This window comes from Neomonachus schauinslandi, chromosome 11 (genome assembly GCF_002201575.2).
Source record: "Neomonachus schauinslandi chromosome 11, ASM220157v2, whole genome shotgun sequence".
Taxonomy (NCBI): domain Eukaryota; kingdom Metazoa; phylum Chordata; class Mammalia; order Carnivora; family Phocidae; genus Neomonachus; species Neomonachus schauinslandi.
Genome location: NC_058413.1, coordinates 26,275,638 through 26,302,963, shown reverse-complemented (window position 1 = coordinate 26,302,963; position 27,326 = coordinate 26,275,638). Strand labels below are relative to the sequence as shown.

Below are 27,326 nucleotides of genomic sequence, written 5' to 3'. Positions count from 1 at the left end.
GGTTAGTTGCAGTCTGTGGCTCTACCCATTTCCTACCATGCCTCTGCTTACCCCCCAGGCTGCATTTCCAGTTTGAGAGCAGGGCTTTCTCTGGACTTGGTGATAATACTTGACTCCTAGTAAGACTGGCTTTAGGCTCATTAGGCTCTATGGGAGCTGGTATTTAGGGCATTCAGATTCCAATATGTGACCACAAGCAAGAGAGAGACTGCCTTTGGAATCAGGCACCCCATACTGTCCAAACATGAAGCACAGTGCAGGGTATAAAATAGGGTCATGAGAAATGTTTATTGAAAGAACAAGTTAATTAACTGTACCTACGGTTTAGACTTGCATGGCTGTGGCCATAGTGTCTTTTTGAAACTTCTCTGGTGCTTGTTCACTGTAATCCATCAAACAGTTATTGAGCATCTCCTAAGTGCCAAGAAATCAAGGATTTGGGAAATCAAAGGTAAATAATCATAGTGTCTACCTTCAAGGAACTTCCACGTAGTAGGAAAGGCAGGAAGCAAATAGAAATTTCAGTAAATGCTGAGGAAGCACATAGGAGGGGCACCTGACCTAATCCTGGGAGAACAGGGGATCCTTCCTGGAGTAGGTGATGCCCAAAGGAAGTCCTGAAGTTTGCATAGAAGTCACCCTGCACTGAAGGGAGGAAGAGAGAAAATCATGTGTGAAATTTCATTGGTGAGAGGAATTACCAATAGTTTGGCCAGAATAAAATGATCTTCTCAAGGCCTCTGTTTATCATTTCTGTCCTTTGGCCAGCAGTGTTCTGTAGTCCCCTTTGCCTAAAGAACTTGGTTTCCACTTCAGATCATGCCATTCAAAGCCCTCTACCCACTTGGTCTCCTACCCATGTTCTGGTCTACTCATATGGGATTATCCCCAATTGCCTGAGCATGTTCCTCATTCTCCCATCTTGGCTGACTACATATTCTTTATCTAGACTAGCCTTTCCTATTTTCTCCACTGGCCAAATCTTATCTCCTTTTGGAAAGTCCTAAATAAGATGGCACCTTGTTTGCGAAGTCTTAAATTTGTCCTGAGTTGGACTTGCTTTGCCCACCTCCATGGTCCCAGAGCACATGTAGCATTGATCACATTCAGTCATATACCGTAGTCATATGCTCATTTCTCTTACCCATTGCTCTTCTGTGAACAACATGAGGACAGGGATGGGGGCTGATTCATACTTAGGTCTCACACGGTACCTGCCATGTGGGAGAGTCTTACCAAAAGAGCAACATGAAAGAGCACCCATTTTAATCTCAAGTCTGGGCTCAACACTCCACTCTCACATGAATGCAGTGCCACAGGGAAGCCCTTTAACCTCCTGGGCCTCCTGACTCCTTCATTTGGAAAAGAGATAATATTGATAGCCATTCTGAGGAGTGCCCTGGAAGATTAAATGAAATAACATACTTGAATATGTGCTACATAGAAACTGGCACAGAGTAGGTGCTCAGTAAACACCTGCCAAGTGAAATGGGCTATGCCCAGTTGCTGCTCAGTTTGTGTAGATCCAGCTTTTTCCAGGCCAGGGGTGTTAGGGCTTGTCTAATTCATAAACACTGTAGTGTGAGGCATGGTGTAGGAATTCTAATCATTTGGTGTTACAGACTTTTTTTTTTTTTAGTTAAGGAGGGATGCAATATTTTAAACTTTCAGGGGAATAGCCCAGGCAGTTGAAAGTATGGCAAAATATGTATCTTTAGGGCATGTGGTATTGAAAACTCTGCGTGTGTGGATTTGCTGGTTGCTGCTGTGGAACTGGGAATATTTAAAGCAATGAGGGTGAAGAAGCAGGCATGTCTCATTCTCTTGCAGTGATTTTCTGAGCAAAGAGGGTCAGGGCTGCCTACACCCACTACACCAATTCCCACTTCTCTTCTCCTGCTTGATGGAGTCGTGATCCACATACGTAGGAGACAGTCTTGCCTCTTTTGGTTCTTTGCCTGTTAGTGTATGGATGTGTGTTTATTTATTTCTTACTTAGCCCTGTTCAAAAAAAAAGAACTCGCACTGGTGAGCATATTAATATAGCCTCTCTCCCCCCAGGGTAATGGAGCTTAAGCAGAGGTACGCATCAGAATCGCCTGGGGAACTTTAAAAAGATGCAGATTCCCTGCCCCCTCCCGGTTGTGATTCATCAGATCTGGGGTGGGCCCAGGCATATCTGGAACCTTCAAGAACTCCCCACAGGTGCCCATACCTGGCTGAGAAGCTTTGCTCTAGATTACGCAAGTGGTCTTTCAAAACTTGGAAACCCCACACAACCGGCCAGAGCGACAGGCTGGTCGGTGACAGAGTGAGAGAAGGTGAGTCTGAACGCTGCTCAGGAAATCTATTACTCTGCTGAACGTGGCAAGCTGCCAAGCTGATGGCTTTAAAGGGAAGGAGAATTTGCAGTTTTGTTGAAGGAGAAGTTTACTCTGCAATTAGGGGACTGAGCTAATGAGCAAGCAGACTGTGCTGATTAGGGAATAAGGCATTTAGATAAATGGAATGAGGTGGTGTGCTCACTGAGAAGACTTGCCTTCATCTCTCACTGTGGATAGCAGGTAACTTTAGTAACCCAAAGAGAGGTTATCCAAGAAAAGGAGGACCAGGTAGATGCTACAGGGGCCAGAATCCAGAGCCCTTTAGATGCAGTGAATCAGATCACGTCACCCTTCTGCTTGAAACTCGCCAGTGGATTCCCATTGTACTTAGAATGAAATCCAAACTCTGTACAATAGTCTGTTGGCACCTACCTGTCCTCCCCCAACCCTCCTCCCCCTACCCCTTCTCAAGATTCAGGTCTAAGCTCAGATGTCACCTTAGTGAAACCTATTAAAAATAACTTCCCCCAGTGTTACTTTGAAACGCATTACCCTATTTTATTTGTGTTTTCTCATAGAACTTATCACTATGTAAAAACTTCTCATTTATTTACTTATGTGCTTATCTATTATCTGTCTCTCCCATTAGAATGTAGGTTTCATGAGAGCAGACCTGTGTGCCTCACTCGATTATGTATCCCTGGTACCTGGAACAGTACTAGCCACAGAAAGGAGGATCAATAAATAAATGCTTCTTCACCCTCATTGAGTGAATGAATGAATGAATGAATGAATACAGATTCCAGATCTCAGGCCAGTAAACTGGAGCCCAGAGGTTTGGGGGCCCAGAATAAAGTTCTGGCAGTTCGGGGTCAGCAACCAGGCCGAAGCCTGTAATGCATCAGAGCTACGTCAGCGAAGAAGAGAGCAAAGTCAGCTCCTTCCCTGGAGGAATCTCCCTACAGCCTCCTGGCTGGGACCTGGGCCCAAGGGGAGGAAGGAAATGTGTCCACACGGTAGAATGGCCACCCTCGCTTTAGGTGCACTAGGAAGGGGAGCCAGACAGTCTGTTCTGACATCTCTAAGAGTACGAATGTACGGTTAACAAGATGTAGACATCCAGTGAGGTATGACTCACATAAATGTTCTCTCTGACCTTCTGCCCAATGGGATGGAACATAATAAATTTCAAGATGTAAGATGTTGAATGTGGGATTTTTAGAAAGGCACCATGATGAATAATTTGTGGTGGAGTGTGCCTGTGTGGGGTACCCAGGAACACACACACACACACACACACACACACACAGACACACATCTGTTTGCACACAGTTCTCTTTGGCTAGCTCTTCACTTTTTTTTTTTTATTCTTATGTTAATAACTTCACTTTTTGAGCCGTATTCAGGTGCTGCTTGTTTTGGGAAGCATTGGGCACCAGGTGAGGGTCTCTCATTTAGATTGCTCTGAGCACATTCTACCCCTCTGGGCTTGTCAGTTACCTACTCCCTCAATCTCCTCCCCTGAACTGTGAGCCTCTCAAAGGACTGTGTTGTCTTTATATCCCTTTCCCCCAGCACTGTGTCCGACCCACAGTCGGTACATAATATATGTTTGCCGAATGCACGAATACATGCGCACATATTTGCCCTCAGGAACATATGTTCATGGAACCAGGAAATGGCCCCAGGGGCACAGGGCTCCTGCACCACGAAAGCAGCGTGTTCTGTGGGAGCCGGTGAAGTGCAGGTAAGATGAATGAGCCACATTTGGACAGCAGGCCAAGGCTCAGCCAGAGGGGCTGTTGGCTTGTCACGTAGAAGGAAAGGCTTGAGGTTTTCTCTGGGATTTACTACCTTACAATAAAAGGGCACAGAGGGTAAAATTACTCCAACAACATTCAAGTCATTGTCTTCAGAGGCAGGCACGTGCCCCTGACCTTGAGCTCCCCAGTGACCTGGTGTCATTGTCCCACCACCTGCAGGCCTGCGGCAGCAGCTGCCAACAGAAACCGTGCTAACAGGGTTCTGAGAGAGGCGAGTTTTGTTCCAGCCTAGCACTCACGGATGGCTTTGCAGCCCGCAGGATGGGCAAGGATTTCTGCAAAGCTGTGTCTTGCAGGGACTGCAGTGTTGTCTTGGAAAAAACACAGACCGGCCTGAACTGGTTGAGGGGAGGAACAGAGAGAAAGGGTTTTTCAGGCTTTGCAGAGCTGTTAAAACCACATGGAGCAGATTTTCGGAGCTAACAGGCTCTGCCTGCAGAAGGCTGCATAGCAACAAGGGAGGGTGGATGGGGACTTCTCCATTTCTGTCCTTGTAAAGAGCTGGTCACAGATAGTAATGGCATTTTCTCATCTGATTTTTATAATGTCCTTCATGTAAAGAGTAACCTGTGATTTTGCTTTATATGAATTGATGGAATGACCACAGTCCCGAGCCCTTTACTTGAACTACCTCATTCAATCCTCACAGTATTATTATCCCTAATTTCAGAAGCGAGGAAGCTGAGACTTGGAGAGGTTAATAAGCATGTTGACCGTAAAGTCCCTCACTCAATAAATGACAGAGCCAGTATTTGAACCCAAGGCGGGTAACGAGGTAAACGGGATACCTACGAATTTGCAAAACTTCAGATTTCTCTTTTCAACAGAGATCACTATGGTGTCTTTGTCCTCTTTGCCTTTGTTTGGGTGGAGAAGTGGCGTAGCCGAGGGCATGGAAGTGGAAACCTCTGTGGATTTGCCAACTGGAGTCTGGAAGTGTTGGGGGGCCTTGGGGCAGGAGCCCTCAGCTGCTCCTGTGGCACCTGGGGAGGCTCTGAGGCGAGGCCAGAGGGCATTCAAGCCACACACAGACCAGCTGGGAGCCACCACCTGGTCTTTCCTTGAGGGTCTGTGATTGGCTGGCCTTAGGAAGAAAAGCCAGAACATGGAATTTACAGATGGCTTGTGGAGGGATGAGATTGGGGGACATCCAGGTGGAGAGAGGTTAGCAAAGAATGAAAATAAATCTTCGACCAGAAAGTAAGGCGGCAGTGGGCGGGAGGTCTGGGCAGCCCAGGGGACAAGCTGGTCCTTGAAGTGGGTGAGACAAAGAGAAAGGGGAGGAAGCGCCAGGAATGGAAGGGGAAATCAGTGGGAAGTTTAAACGTTGAATTGGAAAATCTGAAATGAAAGCAGCGTTGGGGGACAAGAGAAGGCTTTTAGTTGTATTGGCACAAAGGAGAGAGCTTATGATTCTCAGACCTCTTGTTGTTAAGAGCATAGCGCTAGGTGTGGAAATTGAATTGAGATGTGTGGTTTTGGCAGAATTGTTGGGAGGGAAAACAGGAGCTAATGCTGGTCCCATTTCAATAGAGAATTAAGCTGATTTTAAAAGACAAAAAAAGAAAGAAGAAAAAGTAGGACTGTTAGGACCAAGAGAGGCTGAGAACTCTACTAGGGTCTCCATTGAAAAATTGTATGTGCGTAGCAGGCAGGAACTTATTCCAAAGACTGGGCTAGTAGAAGCATCCTGCTAGCTTATTTTCCTGAATCAAATTCAGTTTGGCTGCAAGCCTCCATTTACTGGGGTGGAAAGGGGGTTCATATTAATGGTGTACGTGTGGGTTTTTTAAAAACAGCTTTATTGAGATATAATTCACATACCATGCAGTACACCCTTGAAAGTGTATAATTCAGTGCCTTTTAGCATACACACAGAAGTTATACAACCATCACAATTTTAGAACATTTCATTACTCTAAAAAGAGATCCTGCACCCATTAGCAGTACCCTAATTCTCCCAGTGCTAGGCAACCACCGGTCTATTTTCTGTCTCTATGGATTTGCTGATTCTGGACATTTTACTGAATGGAACCATACAATATGTAGTCCTTTGTGACTAGCTTTTCACTTAGCATAATATTTGCAAGGTTCATCCATGTTGTAGCATGTGCCAGAACCTCATTCCTTTTTATGGCTGAACACTATTCCCTTGTGTGGCTGTGCTTCACCCTATTTACCCATTCACCAGCTGATGGACATTTGGGATGTTTCCACCTTTCAGCTATTATGAATAATGCTGCTATGAACATTCATGTACAAGTTTTTGTGTGGATCTATGTTTTCTTTTCTCTTCGGTATATTCCTAGAAGTGTAATTCTTGGGTCATATGGGAACTCTGTTTGGGGTGTTGTTTCCGTCCCTAAGGTTGTAACAGAGTTACAAGGGATTATGTGCACATTTGGGGAAGGACCTCTGTACTTCAGTCCACATGAACACTGCAAGATGCTCATTGCCCAGATCCATGTGGTCCATTTGAAATTATTGGTTCTGCTATTTCCTGGGGCCTCTTAGTCCCTCTGTGTCAAACTCTGCAAAGGGATGGCCACTATTTGCCAAGGCTGGCGTGCTTTCAGTTCTCGTCCTTGGCAGCCACATGCTACCCCATCAGAAGCGCAGCTACTGCCTAGGGTATCACGTGGAAGGAAGAATCTGCCTTGGCTGCTACTTAAGGACATGGCACCATCACCATCCTCCACTAAATCCACCATCCGCAACTTACTTCTTTTCCCATATAACTGCACCAGTGTTGAGTTTTCCCGTTTGTAGTTAGTTATTCAGGAATATGCTAAAAGTTGTTTTACTTTGTTTTGTTTTAATGGCTAGAGCTGGTACATTTGTCTCTCTTTCTTTTTCTTTTTTTTTTTTTTCCTGTTTAGATTTCCTTTGGGTTAAGTGGACCATCTTCTCTGGCCCCCTTAATGAATAGAATCTGGACTTTTTGTGTATATTTGTCAGTTCTTAAATATACTGTTTTGAATAGTGAAAATGTTATCAGTATGTTTGTCACTAATTTCCCATTGATCTTTTCTCTCTCTCTTTTTTTTAAAGAGTTTATTTATTTATTCATGAGAGACAGAGAGAGAGGCAGAGGGAGAAGCAGGCTCCCAAGGAGCAGAGAGCCCGATGCGGGACTCGATCCCAGGACCCTGGGATCATGACCTGAGCCGAAGGCAGACACTTAACCATCTGAGCCACCCAGGCGCCCTGATCTTTTCTCTTTTATTTATTTAGTAGTAAGACCATTCTCTCATCTTTATCAGATAGTTTAATACATATGCTGTTGAGCTTTGAACAACCCAGGGGTTGGGGCACCAACCCTGCACAGCTGAAAACCCAGGTATAACTTCTGACTCCCCAAAAGCTTAACTACTAATAGTCTACTGTTGACTGGAAGTCTTACTGATAACATAGTCAATTTATACATATTTTGTATGTTATATTTACTATATACTGTATGCTTATAATAAAGTAAACCAGAGAAAAGAAAATGTTAAGAAAATCACAAGGAAGAGAAAATAGATTTACAGTACCATAGTGTATTTATGAAAACAAATCCATGTGTAAGTGGACTCCTGCAGTTCAAACCTGTGCTGCTCAAAGGTCAACTGTAGTTTAAATCAGTTTTAATACACAATTTGTTGCCCTGTTTGAGATTTGTTGTTTTGTATCACCAGGACCTAAGGTGCAATAAATCTTTTTTAAGTTGGCGTTTAACAGTAGTTCTTTTTCCCACTTTTTTTTTTTTATTATTATTGAAGGATAGATGACACAGTGTTATATTAGTTTCAGGTGTGCAATATAGTGATATGACAAGTCTGTGTGTTATACTATGCTCACAAGTGAAGCTACCATCTGTCACCATACAATGCTCTTACAACACCATTGATTATATTCCCTATGCTGTACTTTTCATCCTGGTGACTTACTTATTCTGTAACTAGGAGCCTGTACCTCTCACTCCCCTTCACCGATTTTGTCCATCCCCCCATTCCCTCGACTCTGGCAACCATCCACTTTGTTCTCTGTATTTTTGAAACTGCTCTTTTTGTTTATTTGTTCATTTGTTTTGTTTGTTATGTGGAATGTGTCTTACTCTGTCTGACTTACTTACTTCACTTAGCCATAATACCCTCTAGGTCCATCCACGTTGTCATGAATGGCAAAATCTTGTTTTTATGGCTGAGTGATATTCCATTATATATATATATATATACCACATCTTGCTTATCCATTGATCTAATGATGGACATTTAGGTTGCTTCCATATCATGGCTATTGTAAATAATGCTGCAATAAACAGAGGTGCATATATCTTTTCAAATTAGTGTTTTTGTTTTCTTTGGGTAAATACCCAGTAGTGGAATTACTGAATCATATAGTATTTCTCTTTTTAATTTTTTGAGGAACCTCCATACTGTTTTCCACAGTGGCTGTACCAATTTACATCAGTGCACAAGAGTTTCCTTTTCTCCACATCCTCGCCAATACTTGTTATTTCTTGTCTTTTTTTTTTTTTTAAGATTTTATTTATTTATTTGAGAGAGAGAGAATGAGAGACAGCACATGAGAGGGGGGAGGGTGAGAGGGAGAAGCAGACTCCCTGCCGAGCAGGGAGCCCGATGCGGGACTCGATCCAGGGACTCCAGGATCATGACCTGAGCCGAAGCAGTCGCTTAACCAACTGAGCCACCCAGGCGCCCTATTTCTTGTCTTTTTGATACTAGCTATTCTGACAGGTGTAAGGTGATACCTCATTATGATTTTGATTTGCACTTCCCTGATGATCAGTGATGTTGAGCATCTTTTCATAAAAGACAACAGTGTCTTTTTTCTACTTTTGTGTTGCTTCTAATATGTCATTTATTGCATTCTTTTACTAGTTTGAATTCTGTTTCTGAAGTGTATGTTAGCCTAGTGATATGTTTTTAATACAGTCCAGTACAATTTCAGTAACTGAAGCTTTATAATTTACCATCCAGTGGGATGGATCCAACCTTGCTTTTTTTTTTTTTTTTTTTAAGGTTTTGTTATTTCTTATTCCTCCAAATGAGTTTTACTATATACTTGTCTGGTTCTAGAAAGTGTTCCAGTAGGTCTTACTAAATGTTGGATTAATTTATAAGTCAACGTAGGACATAGTTTCATCACCTGAACCAGCTCCGTGCCCTTAACTGTCCCTTCCAAGCCCGAGGGCTTATCCCATGTCCCCCATATTGCCCAGTTCCCCTGCCTCCTCCTCTTCCGCCCAGAAGAAGTTGGAAATTTACCATCAGAGCAGGGAGCATCACTCCATTTATTCAGGTTTTCTTTATTTCTCTTAACAGAGTTTTACAGTTTTCTTCAAGCCTTGTGTGTCTCAAGTTAAATGAATATGCAGGTATTTAATGTTTTATATTGCTGTTGCAAATAATATTTTTCACCTGACTTTTTATTTTTAAGCTGTCTGGCACTAGTATAAGCAAAAGTGGATTGATTTTTGTGGATTGAGTTTATTTACTCAATTTCAAGCAAGTCTGGTTTCTGGTTAATTTTCTAGAAATATAAACATGTTTTCTGGAAGTGGTGATACTTGCATTTTTTTCCTTTGCCATCTTTGCACTTACTTTTTTTCTTCAATAGTTTTCTGTTACTATTTCTAGAGTTAGGTCAAATAGAGATGGTGGCAAAGGGCCTTTGCTGTTTTGCTTCCAATGGGTCTAAAACTAGTGCTTCACAATAAGTATGCTTATCCTTTCCACCAGGCTAAGACAAATTCTGCACTATTTTTTTTTTAAAGATTTTATTTATTTATTTGACAGAGAGAGACACAGCGAGAGAGGGAACACAAGCAGGGGAAGTGGGAGAGGGAGAAGCAGGCTTCCCGCGGAGCAGGGAGCCCGATGTGGGGCTCGATCCCAGGACCCTGGGATCATGACCTGAGCCGAAGGCAGACGCTTAACCGACTGAGCCACCCAGGCACCCGAATTCTGCACTATTTTTAAAAAGAAATTAATTAAAAATTGATGCTACATTTCACGGAGTCCCTTGTTGGCACATATTTAATAATTATGTGTATCTAAGAACTTACTTTCTTTGAATATACTATATTACAAAAATAGTTTTTTTAAAAAAATTTATACTAGATTTACAACTTAGAAAACTACTTGATTACTAATGATATTAAATGTTCAGTATTTTCCTGATATTTTCATGAGAGAAGTAAACCACTATCCAGCTACCTTTTCCCTATCTCCTTCCTTTGTTCCTTCTCCCCTCATCCTCCTTTATTCTCTCTTTCCCCTCCCCCCTTGCCCTCCTTTCTTCTTCTCCCTCTTTCTCTTCCTTTCTCTCCTTTTCTCTACCTTCTATTCCCCCTCCATCCCTTGCTTCTGGTGGTGTCTTTGTCAGCTTTGGGAGTCAAGGCCATTACTTTTATAAGCTAACCTAGTTAATAATGGCATCATTCAAGAATAGGAGATTCTTTCTATAATAAGTGGCTTGGAGAAATTCTCCTGTAAGTCCAGTAGTAACAATAATCTTATCTGAGGAGTGGACAAGGGGATTTTAAGTTGCTGTGCAGGAGAATCCTACATTCTGGGGTCCCCTTTGGGAAGACGAATATGCCAGCCTTGAGTAGATGGCTTTGGGGGTGATATGGGTGGGCCAACTATTCAGGAGTTGGATACATTCACCTAAAGAGAACAACTGATCTAGAATGGTGGGGATGACAGCGTGAAAGAAACCAGTGAGGTGGAATGGGTCCCATCTGGTATTCAACTGGGCAGGACAGGCAAGGAAGCAGGATAGGCTCTTTTTTATTCTTGGGACTCCTCTGTCTCTGGTAGTTAGTTACCTTCCCAACCAAGGAATTAGCTTGGCCATTTGCTCTTGGTCTTTTGCGTCTAAAAAATATTCTTCTTGATCAGGGACCATCCATGCTATGAGGGTTGCATATGGCTTCATTTTGGGTAGGTCCTTACCAGACCCTCTTTTTTCCCTAAGTGTGAAAGGTGAAATCTTATGGTCATTCTTATTATTTCAACCTTAGCTCTAATTTTGGGGGGGCAGCTTGTGGAGCTTCTCTTTGAATTTCCAGTTTAGGACACTGTTAAGTGGAAGTCTCCAGACCTCTCTTTGATTTCACTCCTGAACTAACTCTGCAGCAATGTTGACTGGTATCTACATGGAGATTGTCTTTCAGACAAGGACCGGTGGTCTTTAACCACTGGCCTCTTATGATCTCAGCATTGATGCATTTGTTTTCTTTTTCCCTCTTGGTACCTGTGTCACACGGTGTGGATCTTCATTATTTCCTGTAGTGGAGGCAGGGTGGTGTGTTATTATAGCACAAGCTCCACCACTTAAAGTCAGAATGACCTTGGCCAATTATTTAAGTCCTGTGTAACTTGGCTTCTCCAACTATACGATGAGAATCATGACCATTCTCTCCCATACAGTGCTAAGAATGAGATTATCTATAGGGCTTTATGCAGTGCCTGGGAGAAGTGAGTGTTCTATAAATACTAGCTGTAGCTATATTGTTATAGCCTACTAGTATAATAAAGCTGTAAATTAGGTTTTCTGTGGTTCTATGTGTTCTCCATTTAAAAATTTTGGCTCCAGTTACAATGTGTGTGTTTTTCCCCCCACATCACCAAGCAATTCTCCAGCACCAGCTGGGTATCCTACAATTCAACTTAATTCTGATACAGTACCTGGAGAGAGCATCAGATCCCACCAGTTAAAGGCTCAGCCTCACCAGACTGCCCCCACTTGAGACAGAATTGTCTTGTCCCCTGTGCTTCTTGGCCAACCGGCTATAAATCAAAGGTTTCCGTGACCCCCTCCTTGGGTTTGATGAATTTGCTAGAGCAACTCACAGAACTCAGGAAACCTGTTTACTCACTAGATTACCAGTGTATTACAAAGGATATCAAAAGATACAAATCAACAGCCAGATGAATAGGGCAAGGTCCTGCACAAAAGAGCTTCTATCCTTGTGGGCTCCACATGGTGACATGTGGAAGTGTTCTGTTTCACCAACCTGGGAGCTCTCTGAACCCCATCCTTTTGGTTTTTTATGGAGGCTTTATTAGGTGGACATCATTGATTAAATCATTGGCCACTGGCGATTGATTCAGCCTCCAGCCTCTTTCCCTCCCAGAGGTCAGGAGGTGGGACTTCAAGATCCAATCCTTTAATCACATGGTTGATTTTCCTGACAACAGCCCCCATCCTTGGTGAAGCCCCAAATCACCCCATTAGTATAACAAGCACCTTTATTGCTCTCATCACTTAGGAAATTCCAAGGGTTTTAGGAACTGTGTGCCAGGAAGAGTGGATGAAGACCAAATATATATATATTTCTTATTATAAATCACAAGATCACACTGTTGTATCACTGTTGTGCATACTCACCCCACCACTTTTTTTTCCAGTCACACTCTGGAGTTTATTATAAGTTTACTGTAGTATCCTAACTTCACTGCCCAATATATATATATTTTTAAAGATTTTATTTATTTATTTGACAGAGAGAGACACAGCGAGAGAGGGAACACAAGCAGGGGGAATAGGAGAGGGAGAAGCAGGCTTCCCGCTGAGCAGGGAGCCCGATGCAGGGCTCCATCCCAGGACCATGGGATCATGACCTGAGCCGAAGGCAGACGCTTAACAACTGAGCCACCCAGGCGCCCCTGCCCAATATTGTTTTGATAATTTATCTCTTCCTACATCTTTAAAATAAGTAGTAGTCATGCACCATGGTTCTTCTGGTCTTCAGAAATCAGAGCCATTGTTTCAGATCAACTTCCCCACCTCTACTTAATCCCAAAATCCTTGGGTCCCTTTTTCATCTCCTTGAGTCAAAAGGCTTCCCTTACCCCCCTGACTTTGACAGCTGCCCGTAGCCGAGCACAGACATGGCTTCTTTCTTTGCCACTCATAGCCAAGCATCTTGAACCTTATGACCAAGTTGGGGCTTAATTTTTTACTGAAGGCTTGGTGCTTCCCATCCTCAGGGGTAAGGGTCTCTTGTCCTAATGCAGCCTGTCCATTGGAAAACTTGGACCAAAAGGAGGAGCATTTGGTCATCTTGCCAATTTGCTCGTTGGAGTTAACAAAGCTTTTGAGGATCTGAGTCTTTTAAGATTAGTTTTGGATCATACTTTACTTGGTTTTATTATTGTTTCTGTGGTTTAAGACATTTGACATTTTTTTAATTTTGGCATATTTTGTCCAGAGGGAATCCTCTGGAGATGCTGCTACTCAACTTGTTTAAAAAAAAACAAAAAAAAAAACTACTTATACATTTACTTTATTTGTGAAATTATAGTTTGTATAATTAATTTAATTAAGTCTCTGTAATAAGTGATACTGTACTCAACAATGTTTTATTAAAGGCTAATGATTTTTGATAGGAGAGGCACCATAACAGCTTTCTACTTTGTCATCTCACGAAGGACAAATTATCCTTTGAATCGTTGCCTATGTCTAGAAATTCTTTTAACATCTTTCAAATGTCAAGGTCTTTCCAGATTAAAAAAAAAAGAAGAATCTGAATAACTCAACCAAGGAGTTGCCTGTAAAAGTCAATTTCTAATGGTGATTACGTATGTCACAGAAACCTGATTACTGATGATGGAGCAGGTATTTTCAGCCTTGTTCTAGCCAAGACTTACTTTAGCCCATCAATTCCTAACAGTTTCATTTATTGGAACCACTACATTGCCATCAAACACTTTGTGGACCCATGAAATCAAGTGGCTTAAAGCATTTTCAACAGAGCCTGCACATGATGAATATCAAGAAGTATTACATGGATCTCCATAGTAATTGATGATTACTCTGCCTTGACCTCTAGGAGGCTTACTAATGGGGAAAAGATAACATCTAATAATGAAAAAGCTGGTTGTTTTTCTAGATGTCAAAGTTTTGAGGTCAGCTTCCAGCAAGGACAGAGTCATTTGAGAACGTTATTAACCATGTCTTTTTCTCAGCTGTGGCTGTAGATCATCATTTAGGATCATGGAGACTAATTTGGAGAGGGCAGGGCTGCCCCTCCAAATGGGAGGTGGGGAAGTGATATGTACTGACCAAGAGGTCCAGTCCACTTGCTGGAGGCAGTTTGCTAGATGGTGAGCCCTAGATACCAGGGACTGTGTTTTATTGCTTTTGTATCCTTAGCAGCAAACACTACTTGAATGTTTATTGAGTGAATGTCATGGAGTTTTGGGGTGTAGGATGTTCTAGCAAAACCCTAGCATTTCAGTTTTGGAAGCTCTTCTCCACCCGCTGCCCCCCCCCCCCCCCCCCACCCGCCGTCAAAAGTCCTTGAGCTGAAGCATTGGTTCATAAGTACAAATGCATTTTCTTATCACTTGGAAACTTCAAAAAAGTGATACTTGGGCCCCATCCTGAGATTCTGATTTAATTAATCTGGGATGGGGCTCAGGCATAAGTATTTTTTAAAAGTTTTCTCAGGTGACACTAATGTACAGTCAAGGTAGAGAACCTTTGCACTAATAGACTTACATAGTAGTTTGAAGTTGAAAACCCAAGATTAGGTGTGTTAGCATCCACACTTGATCAGGGCTGGTTGGGAGCTACTGATGAGTAAGAACTCTATTATGTCTTACAAGTAGTTGAAATCTGGGAAATTAAATCTAGAATGATCTTTCAGAGCTTTTCCTCCTTTTCATTTCCATTGCTTCTTGTTTTTCTCTTGGCTGTCCCTTGGGGAGGAGGATGAGAGTAGTCCAGGAACTGGACATTGAGAAACTTGGATTTTGATCCATCCTTTTATAACTAGCTGTGATCTTGGGCAAAACACCTAACATCTCAGAATCTCAGCTTTCTAATTGGTAAAACAAAGACTTGGGATTTTAGAATCTTTTCAGTTCTAAATATGGTTTGGTAAATGTGCATTTTTGTGCTGACCCACTCCTGCAGTAGTGAGTCTATGATGTTTGTGGTGCTTAAACCCAGAGAGAACCTTAGGAAAATGAGTTACACTAATGTCACAGTTATTTACAGACCACTACTCTAGTCTATGGGTAATTCCAAATTTGAGACAGTCCATCTATAAATGTATTATTCCCCTCAGTTTTCTTGAAGAACAAATATTAAAAGGTGGCAAAAGGACTAAGTCTACTTATTTTAGTCGTCAAAAATATCTGCGTTTGTCAAATACTGTATATTTTAATAGGAAGGGAAACCAAAATGGGCAAAGCAAGAAATTTTGGGTAATTGATTTAATATGATGTCTTGTTTAATAGTAATGGCCATCAACATTTATTAATTGCTTGCCAGGTACTAGATGCAGTGTTAGGAGCTCTATGCATACCCACTTATTCAGGACTCACAACAACCATATGAGGTAGATTCTATTATTTTCCCAATTTTATGGTTATGGAAATTGAGGCACATAAATGTTAATTAGCTTGCCTAAGGTTACTAACCAGGAAGTAGATCAGAGGGTTGAATTCAGGAAGCCTAGTTCCTAACCAGTAAGTCAAATTGCCTCTAGAATAACAGGTTTACTTCTACGATGCATTTGCTTATAAGAGCCCATCTTACCTGCCTAAGAGCTTCTGCGACGTATTATTCTTATCTTCATTTTCTAGATTGGCTCAAAGAGTGTAAATAATTTATGCAAGATCATTCAGTCTGTGGGCAGTAGTGCTTGGGTTTGAACTCAGTCCAGGTGGCAGTGAAGATTATTTTTGCTCCATTCAGCCAGCTACTCAGGGGCCCAGGCTGATGCAGGTGCTGCCAGCTTCAGCCCATGATTTCCAAAGCCACTCCATCCAGCAGCACATGGGGGAAGGAGAGTGGAGGCTCACACAGGAGGTTTTGATGAGCTGGGCCTGGAAGTGGCATGTGTCTCTTCCAACTGGAACCCACTGGCCACTCCAGACTCAACGGAGGTCTGGAAATGTAGTCTAGATGTGTGCTCAGGAATGATGGGAAGTGGGTTTGGTGAATAGCCGGCCAGATTCTGCTGCAAGAGGTAAAGATAATGAAAATATCAAACATCACTGATTCTTGCTGTATGCCAGGCACTCAGTGATCTAGACAGTTTACAAATATTATCTCAATAAATTCTCCTAACAATCATTGAGATAAGTACTACTTCTTACAAGTGCCAAATTTGAGAGACATCAAGAGAAATCAGGTGACTTTCCCAAGGTCATACAGATAGCTGCTTGGTGGCAAAACTTGAATTCAAACCCAGGTCTGTCTGACTCTGGAGTCAGTATTCATAACCATTCTGTAGGTTTTACATCTTCTCGGGGCAAGTCAGTCAGGAGAGTGGGGTTCCAGTCCCACTTTTGCCACTAATAGTACAAGGGACTTGAGTAATGAGGCACCTGGGAATGTGGGGAGCACTGGTTATTGTCCCTCTCTTCTACCCAAGACCCAGGCATAAAGGGTCTGAGTTTGGTATAAGAGCTGGTAGAACAACTTAATGGGCTTCTAATTAGCTTTTTCTAAATCCTGCATCCACATACATTCGAACAGATGTAAAATGTTCTCCCCTGATTACTCCTGGCACATTGTCTTTGTAGCTGCAGTCAGGTATATTAGCAGGGAACCAGCTGCCTACCTTTTCACTGACATTTAACACAGAGCCTTTCAAACTCTAGCATGCCCATATAAATCACTTGGGGTCTTATTAATACGAGGATTCTGCTTCCATAGGTCTGGAGCAAGGCCTGAGATTCTGCATTTCTAACAAGCCCCCAGGTAATGCCCTCCCTGCTCGCCTATCAGCCACGCTTTGAATAGCAAGAATCTGATGCTTGTCGAAATCAGTCTGCCCCCTTCTCAGTTTGTTTTAGCTCTTTGTTCCTATCTGCCATTTCACTGGGATAGGTGTCTGTCTCCTCAACTAGAATCTGAATTTCTTGAGGCCTGAGCCCATTGATACTTGAAACAATTATGTCTGGCTTAGTGCCTGGTTCATAATCGTTGCTAAATCCGTGTGTTCTGAATGGATGACGAGTGACAGCAAGTGTAAGTGTAAATAGAGGTTTCAGGAGTCCTGCTCTTGAGGAACTGTCCAGGCCGTTACTTCTCACCCTGTAGGGTGCTACGTGAAAACTGTTAGCTGGCCATCAGCAGGTCCCATGGGGCTTTTGATCCTTTTGGTTTCTTCACTGTTCACATGGCACTGCAGTGTGATGCGAGACCAAAGAGTCAAGGGATATATAGGAAATTGCCAGGCTAGTATTAATTTGGGGGGTATAGGAAGAAAGATCTGGAGTACATAATCCATATGGTTCCAACCAGCTAAGATTGAGGAATTGCAGTTCCTATTTGGTTATTTCCTTGTATTTTCTAGGTTTTGAAGCTGGGAGTACTTCTGCAGACCAAACTAATGAAACCACACCCAAACATAAAATATACATCCTTCCCCCAACAAAACCCTTTCACATCTTGTTTTTATTCTTCTTAATTACTATTTTTATTTTCCTTATTGTTGAGGAACTGGAATCTCTGAGGGCCATAGCTGTCTGAAATGGGATGGTGTCATCCCACTTTGTAAAGACACTTCTCCCCCCAACTGGTGGGCCCTTGAGGTTCTCTGAGGCTGCAGGTCCTCCAGTTCTGACCGGTGACAGACCATTGCCAAGAAAGGGAGGACACAGCCATCAAGTGCTGGAGGAGGGACGTAGTATCTGTCAGAAGTTTTAAATGGCTTGGAAATAAGATCTGTTTTGTAGACAGTGACATCTAGGGAGGGAGTCAGAATAGGCACAGAGAAGAAGGTCAAGTTTCCCTAGAGCTGTGTGGGGCTAAGCCTTTTTGTGGGTCACCAAACCTCTCAAAAATCTGATGGGGGCGCCTGGGTGGCTCAGTTGGTTAAGCGACTGCCTTCAGCTCAGGTCATGATCCTGGAGTCCCTGGATCGAGTCCCGCATCGGGCTTCCTGCTCGGCAGGGAGTCTGCTTCGTCCTCTGACCCTATCCCCTCTCAGGTGTTCTCTCTTTCTCATTCTCTCTCTCAAATAAAAAAAAAAAAAATCTTAAAAAAAAAAAAATCTGATGGGATTTGTGGCACCTCTGTCCAGGGGGACACATACATGCAAAATTTTGCATTTGACTTACCAGTGAGTTCAGGCTGTCTTTGGACCCCAGATGAAGAAACATGAAGGTTAGGGTATGTGCAAGATGGGATAGGATTTAAAGAGGTTCTCTCTCTCCCTCTCATCTGTTCCTAAGTGGAATTTCACACAGATACTAGTCATGGACAGGGCTCTATCTTGTGTTATTTCAGCTGCTCCGAGAAAGCTTGACTTCTTTTCAAACATGGAAACAGTCTCAGAGATGACCAGAGATGTCAACAGCCATGATAATTGTGCTGCGTAGGTCACTGTGTTAGTTCTGCTTCTTTAGCAAGATTAGATTTTACTGTCCCAGGCACGGGTACAATGTTTCCTATCAAAAGCAGTCCCACACACTCTATTCAGTATTCTCTCTGCCTGCAGTACTGTCATCAGATGAATACCAATCATTCTTGTGGATGGTTCTCAGTGCTGTTTGGAGTCACAGTTTTTCAGCTTGGTTAACATTAGTATTTGCAGCAATAATGCAGAAGTGGGGGGAGGGAGTTGTAGCTTATGTTCATCATCAGGAGAACACTGTTTTCTTTTAATGGGAGTCCATGTAGTTGTCATGATTTCTAATGGAAAGAGAGAAAGAACAGGATTCCTCATTGTCTGACCGGCACCTCCAGTTCACGAAAGTGGTGACAGAGGGTCTTGGTCCCTCCCTTGGGGCTTGGCTCATTGCAGCAATGGTGAGTTTTTCATTTGAGCTGCATCTGAGATGGTGAACTTGACTATGCATATTAATATGATGCTAGGGGGCATCTTACCTCTTAGTTCCTGCTCTGTTGGAAAGGATGGTACTAGTAAAACACAAAATTCCAGAATCATGGGGACTATTTCCCATGCGTTTGTATATCAGTTAAATTTTGCCTTCATATCTGGGGAAAAGGATGGAGAATTGTCGTTTTGACATTTTGGCTGCCTAACCTCCATTTGCTCTCCAAGTAACACCACAGTCTCCTTTTGGGGAACTGCTCTTCTCCAGTGTTACAGTCTGGCAGGGCTGGTGACCAGGTGCCCTGTCTTCCCCTAGCCAAGGGGCAGGCTTATGAATCAAACTGAGCCAATAGTATACCCTCCCTGCCCTGAGACTGCAGTCTCAAGCAGCGTGATTAGGGGACTGAAGATGGTTAGAGAGCAGTCATTTCTAACAGCAGGTCTTCAACAAGACAAGTCTCAACCCAGGCCAATTAAATCAGAATCTCAGAGGACGGGGTCAAGACATCGATATTCTTCAAAAGCTTTAAAATCTCCCCCAATGATTCCAGCGTGCAGCCAGGATGAGAGCCACTGCCAAAGAGGCTGCTTCTGGAGCCTCCAGACCTACCTGCTTCCTTGCTACCCTTCTTGTTCAGTCTGTGAGTTCCTAAAAGACTTCCTTTAAATCCTCAGAATATTTACATTAATCGGAGTTGGTTTTGTTTCTAGTAGCAGATGAGCCCTGATATTAAGATAAAAAATAATGGTGTGGACCCAATGCAAGTAAACCAACCTTGCCACGAAACCCAAAACTATGGATCCAACAGCTTAAAGCCAACAAATATTCTTCCTTTCCTAATGCAAAAGCGAGATTGGTTCCTGGAAGATAAGCCCATTATTCCACCAACATAAAGACTGGGGATTTGCATGGTATTAGGAAAAAATTTTTAAGAATCCCTGGAAGGCTTAAGTAAAAGAACACTGTAAGTACCAACATGCTATCTTTTCCTTCTCAAGGCCCAGTAGAGGTAAATTAACAGGTAGCCAAATAGCTACTTACTGGCAGCAAATATGTGTAAATCAGGGACGTTGCAGACACTCTTCAAAGGTAGTTGGCAACAGGAGGGTTTTCTGGACCTTCGAAGAGTTTCTAAGTGCCTTAGATTTTCCAGTTGGCATCACAGAAGAGGAAATTGTATTTTAGTGAATGAGGGTGATAAGTGGCCAGTGAAAATGGAAATTTTTCCAAAAGCCAGATTTCATTTTGATTGTGTTGCAAATCCAGACAGGAGCCACTCTGGCCTGATGCTTCTCCCCAGGTGCACGATTGAATTTCAGGCTTCTGAACGAAGGTGCAGAGGCATCTTATGCAGCTTTCCTGCGAGAAGTGAAAAGAAAGAATTTGTAATTTGGTGGGCCACGCTGTGAGTCATCTATCTGCAGTTATAGTCACATCGCTTTTAATCATAACCAAATATCGAAGCAGAGTGATCTTGATAGGAAACAAATGCATTCTTTATTAAGTGCAGAGAAAGGAGAACTCTACGTTGTTTAAAGAGACTCACACACGGCTACCATAAACTTTGCGGACAATTGTAATAATTTCCTAACAGGTTGTCTTTGCTTCTGCTCTTGCCTTTGTCCCCCCAACATTGCAATTACATTCTTCACAATACGGCCAAAGTGATCTTTTAAATACACAGCTCAGATCTTATCACTCCCTCATTTAAAAGCCTCTGATAACATCCCATCTCAATAAAATAAAACCCAAACTCCTTGTGGTAACCATAAAGGCCTATGATATATTTTTTTTTTAAGATTTATTTACTTACTTTAGAGAGACAACAGTGGGGGAGGGGGAGGAGGAGAGAGACTCCTCAAGCAGACTCCCTGCGAGCGTGGAGCCTGATGTGGGGCTCAATCTCACGACCCTGAGATCACGACCTGAGCCAAAATCAAGAGTCAGATGCTTAACCAACTGAGCCACCTAGGAGCCCCCATAAGGGCCTATGATTTAACACCTGCCTCCTTTAAATAATACCTTGTATATTCCTTCCCTTTTCACATCATATTCCAGACACAGTTGCTTCTCTCCCCCCACCCTCCCTGGTCCTTCAACGACCTCTGGTGCTTTAAACACACTGACCATATTTCTACCCCAGAACCCTTGTAATTATTGTTCTCTTTGGCTACTCCTTCTTATAACTCAGATCTTAGCTACGGTGTTACTCTTTTGAGAAGCTTTCCCTGACTACGAAATCTAAGGTAGCCTGGTGCTCTTTAGCACATCATGCTACTTTCTCTTCTTCATAGAACTTTACCACTTTTGTGTCCTAATCAACTTTTTTTCCCCACTAAATGCCACAAGAGCAGGGATTTTTGAAAAAATTCATTGTTGTATCTTCAGTACTTGGAATACTGCCCAGCAAAAAGTGGGTAACAGTAAACCCCAAAGTAAAGCCTAATTTGCAGACCCAGCATTCAACAAGTAACTTAAATTGCCACACCTAAATACATATCTTTACTAATAAGCAAGTGACATTCTTTCTGAGAAAACCAAAAAGTCACTGTTGCAGCCCATCTAAAAGCCCAGTTGTTGTGGCCACATTTAGGTATGATGTCACTTTCAAAGACCTCTCACTTGATCCTCCAAAGTCATCAAAAGGAGTTAGAATCTTTGAAGTCAAAACTGCAAAGCATTCTAAAACTTTTTAGACATCCTCTTTTTTTCATTTTGTTCTTTCTTAGTGTCTTTAAGGGTGGAGGATTGCAACCTATTTGTTAATACTTTCCTTTCTTTCTTTACATTATGAAAATAAATTTTGAAAATTAAAATATAAAAAAGAACATAACCTAATAAGACCAGTATTCTTTCTGTACAGACACATTTTATATTTACTTAACCTTTCTTCAAAATTACAGTGAAGCTTGTGTTGAATAAATATATGCACACAAAATAACAGTCCATTAGAACTTAAATATGCAATTAAAGTAATAGCTATTGCACTCTAGTTGCCAGATCTTGAGGTTTTTTGAACTGTGGTGCCAGATTGACCTGGATTCGAGTCCCAGTTCTGCCATTTGCTGTGATCTTGGACAAGTCATGTAAGCTCTCTGAGCCTTGGTCTCCTCAGCTATAAACAGAGATACTAATAGTGGTGACCTTATGGTATCCTTTGTGAGAATTAAATGATACCATTTGAAAAACATGGAAAGAAAGCATTTAGCACAGTTCTGGACTTTTGGTAAATTCTCAATAAGGATTAATTTCAACACCGTAAGTTACTCTTGTTAATGGGACTGGGTATGATATTAGAGAATGTTAGTATTATCTAGGAACTCCTCTGGAAGCTTCCTCACACCCTCTGTCTCTACCACCATCCTACAGGGCCTGCCCAGGACTCACTCTGCCCTTCTTCCCCTTTATAATCTTTTCTGTCAGTCTGAACTTGATGGCTACATTGAGAGGAGAATTTTCAGCAGTTCCTTGTGCCCTAAATAAAACATGATGTGTAGTTTGCCTTACTCAGGATCCAGCTGGCTGGGTCTTTTATACCCTTCTGAAGTATCGTATTCCTTGGGGCATAGTGGAGAGGGCTAGTATATGCTTCATCATGTCTGGGATGTCTTACACAGCTGAGGGAAAGCTTGACTAGTTCAACTGGGGCAATATGTATGGGTTTCTCTTCTTCTTTTTTTTTTTTTTTAAGATTTTATTTATTTGCGAGAGAGAGAATGAGAGACAGAGAACATGAGAGAGAGGAGGGTCAGAGGGAGAAGCAGACTCCCCGCCGAGCAGGGAGCCTGATGCGGGACTCAATCCTGGGACTCCAGGATCATGACCTGAGCCGAAGGCAGTTGCTTAACCAACTGAGCCACCCAGGCGCCCTCTCTTCTACATAGTCTTTCCACATTGCTAGCTTAGGCTTCCTCATAGCATGGAGGTCTCAGGGTAGCTGGACTTCTTATATGGCAACTGGCTTCTTCCCAGAGAGAAAGAAGAAGCTGCCAGGACTTTAAAGCCTAGGCTCAGAAGTCCTGGAACATTTCTTCCATCACATTCTATTAGTCAAAGTGATTGTAAGTCCAGCCCCGATTCCACGGGAGGGGAAAAAGACTCCACATCTTGATGGAGCATGTGCATATGGAGAGGGAAGGAATTGTTGGCAGTGTCTTTGGAGTGATCTGCCACAGTGAGAAAGTGCCCATTTCTTTCCTTCAAAGGGATGATGGGAGGGGATTGACTCTTCATGCACAGTGCACTCCCTATAAGACCTCCACTCAGAGATCCTAATCCTTTTCTTACATTAGGCTGTGAGAATAGGGAGGTAGGAGAGCTGATTCTACACCCTGATGACTCTCGAAGAACACTGTGAAGAAATGTAGATGGTTGACCCTAAAGCTAGTAGCTCTTTAAACTTAAATATGAACACTTACAGCCTTTTTTGCTTGTTTTTTTTCCCCCTCGGAACCACTGCATTGAGCAATTAAAAGACAAACTCCCATTTCACATTCTGCTGCATAGAAAAGATCCTGCTCTTTTCCCCCATGTTAGCCTCTTGATTGTCTTCTCTATCCAGCTTACTTCAGTAAATAGACTTCTCTACCCAAACTCAAAAACTGAGTAGATACATTTACTTATTAGATAAATCCATACCATCTTATCTTTGATTACTCAAGAGAACTTTGGTTACTTTTTTGATGAAGCTCAGAAAGCAGCTAATGCACTGGGTGGCATCCCTTATTATCCAGACTTGTATCCAAACTCTCATAGGTTTAACTAATGAGGGATGCTTATAGTTTATTTATTTGGGTGTTTTTGGGGTGTGTGTGGGGTCTGTAGTCCCACTCTAGAATGTGAGCTTTATTGAAGACAGAGTCTGTGTCCTAGCCCTATGGTTTATTTAGCATAGTGCCTGGCACATAATAGAGACTCAGTGAATAGTTGTTGATCGAATGAGTGAAAAGAATGTTATGTGCAGAGGCTTACTATTCCCTGAAGCCAGAGTGAAGATCCCCATCTTTCTTCCACTTTGGTTTTGTGCATTTCATCTGTGGACGAACTTCTAGGCCCTCAGAGATATCTCACTTCCACTTCTTGTTAGATCTAGCCCATAATGGCAGTCCATTGTAATCTTTTTGGATGCCACTTAGGCCATTAGCTACTGTCTAAGCTTCTTCAAAACTATTCATTTGATAAATGTGCATTTATTAAGCACTTACTATGTACCACCCTAATAGTAGCAACTGTGTGTGTGTGTGTGTGTGTGTGTTGCAGGGGGTGGGTGGTAAGAAAGAAATGGAAAGCATAGTCCTGGTCATTAGAGAAGTTCTTCAGGGCTATTGATATATCTGAAATTTTTTGGTTTGGCTTTCAAACCTCTGAAATTTGGTTCTTGTCTTTCTCCACCCACATATTCAGCCACCTGTGTCCTATCTCTCTCCCTTCACCGGTATCAGGCTCATCTTCTTGTGCTCTCAAATTTGGCCATTCATTTTTACCTTAGTGCTTTGTTTGTTACCTCCTTTCTCCCACTCAACCTACAGTATGCAGTTGTTGGCCTAATTTTACAGATAGGATTACTGAGATTTATTATAAAGAGGAGTTTAAAGACTGGATTTTCCAAGCTGATAGGAAATACTGTCTCTATTTTTTGAGAGCGAAAGAGAGAGAGTGAGTGGGCGAGGGGCAGAGGGAGAAGGAGAGAGAGAGAGCCTCAAGCAGATCCACACTCAGCACAGAGCCTGACACCAGGCTGGACTTCACAACCCTGAGATCATGACCTGAGCTGAAATCAAGAGTTGGACGCTTAACCGACTGAGCCACCCAGGCGCCCCTCTCTCCATTTTATAGATTAGAAAAGAAGCTTGGAGGGGTTAAATAACTTTCCAAGGTGGAGTCAGGATTTAAATCTAGAGTTTTATGGCTCTAAGTCCAGTGCTTTCATAGTATTGACATGAGAATTAAATGAGATAAAGTATATATAAAGCCCCCCACACAGTGACTGGCTCATAAGGACACTTAAAACTTAGTTTCTTTATAGAGAAGTCAAATTCATTCCTCATTAATAAAGTAAACAAAAAACACACATGGATTATTCTCCTTTAAAACCCAGTGCAGCTCATAGCAAAATAAAGGAGTTTATATGGAGTCTTTCTTAATTTCGAACATCTGCAGTACTCATATTCTGAACCATAAAGTGGGGTGTCTTTTTTGGATGCCACTTAGGCCATTAGCTACTGTCCAAGCTTCTTCAAAACTATTCATTTGATAAATGTGCATTTATTAAGCACTTACTATGTACCATATTCTGAGCCATAAAGTGGGGTAATCTTTTTGGATGCCAAAATGTTCAAAATGCCTCCGCCCCACATGTTGCTGTCCATGGTGCTTACGCATTGCTGTCCCATCTCTGCCAGGAATTTTGCTCTAAATGTCAGGATCAGGAATGGTAACAGAGGGAGAAGAAACATGGAGACAAAATGAAGAGAGCTGTTGGAAGGACCTATTTGCCTACAGAAATTTCCAGGGAGAAAAAAGAGAGAGCTTTGTTTGCTTTTCTTTTCAAATACAGACATCCTTTGTCATTCAAATTCAGGAAATCAAATAGCTGCAAATATATTTTCAGATAATTCCCCTGATCTCCAAACTCATGCTACTCATGTTATCAGAAAATCAGGAAGCAAACAAATTTGTGTAACACAGTATCTCTCACTGTACAAACTTTTCTATTCAATCTCAGAAATTGAAACAATTTAGATAATCTAGGACAGTTGTAATTGCAGTTCATTTATTTTAGTAATGTTTATTGAGCCTTCTATGTTCTAGGGACTATACTTGGCAACCAGACATATAGTAGGGACCAAGAAGGATAGGGTCACTGTTGTCATGGAAATAGCATTTTTGTGGGAGATTCAAGATAAACAAATAAATACAACTAATTTGAGATACTAATAAATACTATGAAAAAATAATAAGTTATCAAGAAAGAAAATTTTCTTTCTTGGGAATTATACATGTGGGGAATATTGTATATAAGTGATAATACTAACAGCTACTAAGATCTATTTAGTGCTATATGCCAGGCATTCTGAATATCTTACCTGTATTAACTCATTAAATAATTCCAACAATTCTATGAGGTGGTTACTATTATTATCCCCATTTTGTAGGTGAGGTGGCCAAGGCACAGGGAAGTTAAGTACTTGCCCATGGTCACTTGGTAAGTCTGTGGTTGAGCTGAGATTTGAGTCCAGATAGTCTGGTTTCAGAGCCCACCATAGAGTCTGAGATATGCAGAGGCTAGTGGAGGGAGAGAGGAAGACTATATGGGAAGAACGGGATAAGAGAAGCAACCTCCTCCAGCACACAGGCAGACAAGGAATTCAGAATCTCAGGAGAAGTTCATGCAGAACTTTGCAGCTTGCTCTTGCAGAGCTTAACTTTCTGGTCTTCATGAATCAATCTTTATTTTTCCCTCTTGTGACACCAGTGATTCTGTTGCTGAGACCTGATTCCTAATGAGATTCTGCTCCACTAGCTTCTGGATAGGGCTACATTCCATCCCTCACGAGAAGTCAGTTTTAATCGGGGATTTTATGTGACTACCTTCTAACTCTGAGAGGAACTTCAGAGATAGGGGAAGAGGCTGACTGTCAGTTTGCTTTATGGAAAGTTTTGCACTGAACGCTTTGAACACTGCTCTAGATCATCCGTTTTTCCTTTGTTTGAAGGAAACTTGGCAATACATGGACCTGATTCTCCCTAATCTGTCCTTAGGCACGCTTGCTTTGTAGGTCTTTTCAGTTTCTCAAGCTGACCATGGAGCTTATTTCATTGGGTGCCATTTGTCATGGAGTTTTAGTATTTTATTTACAATTCCAAACAAAATGACATCTAATGGGAAAATTGGTATCTCCCACTTTAAATGTTGAAGAAACCTAACAAACAAATGCCAGATACAGGTATATCCAAGAAATAATTACCTTTATTACCAAAATGCTTCATGGAGTATAACGTGGTCTCACTGAAAGAACATAAACTTGTAAGTCAGTGAGACTTGGGTCCAAGCCTCAGTTCTACCACTTGTGAGCTCTGTGACCTTGAGAAAATAATTTTAGAAACTTGGTCATCTTGTGTCTTAAAATGGGGATAATACTGAACCTCATACAGTTGTCGGTCAAGGTCAAATGAGATTATGCAGATGAAGTTCCTAGCACAGTGCCTAGCAATAGTAAATGCTAGTTGATTTCTCCTTTTTCAATGCAAACTTTGTATGAAATATAACATACATAATAGGAAAATGCACAAACCGTAGGTATATAGCTTCATTTTTGCAAATGAACACATCTATGTAGCCAGCACCTAGATCAAGAAACCAGCCC

General features: G+C 42.0%; 1 pseudogene; it reads right to left on the bottom strand.

Annotated features, from left to right (window-relative positions):
* The window catches only part of LOC110575830, a 101,431-nt pseudogene that overhangs the window by 43,772 nt on the left and 30,333 nt on the right, over nt 1-27,326 (bottom strand).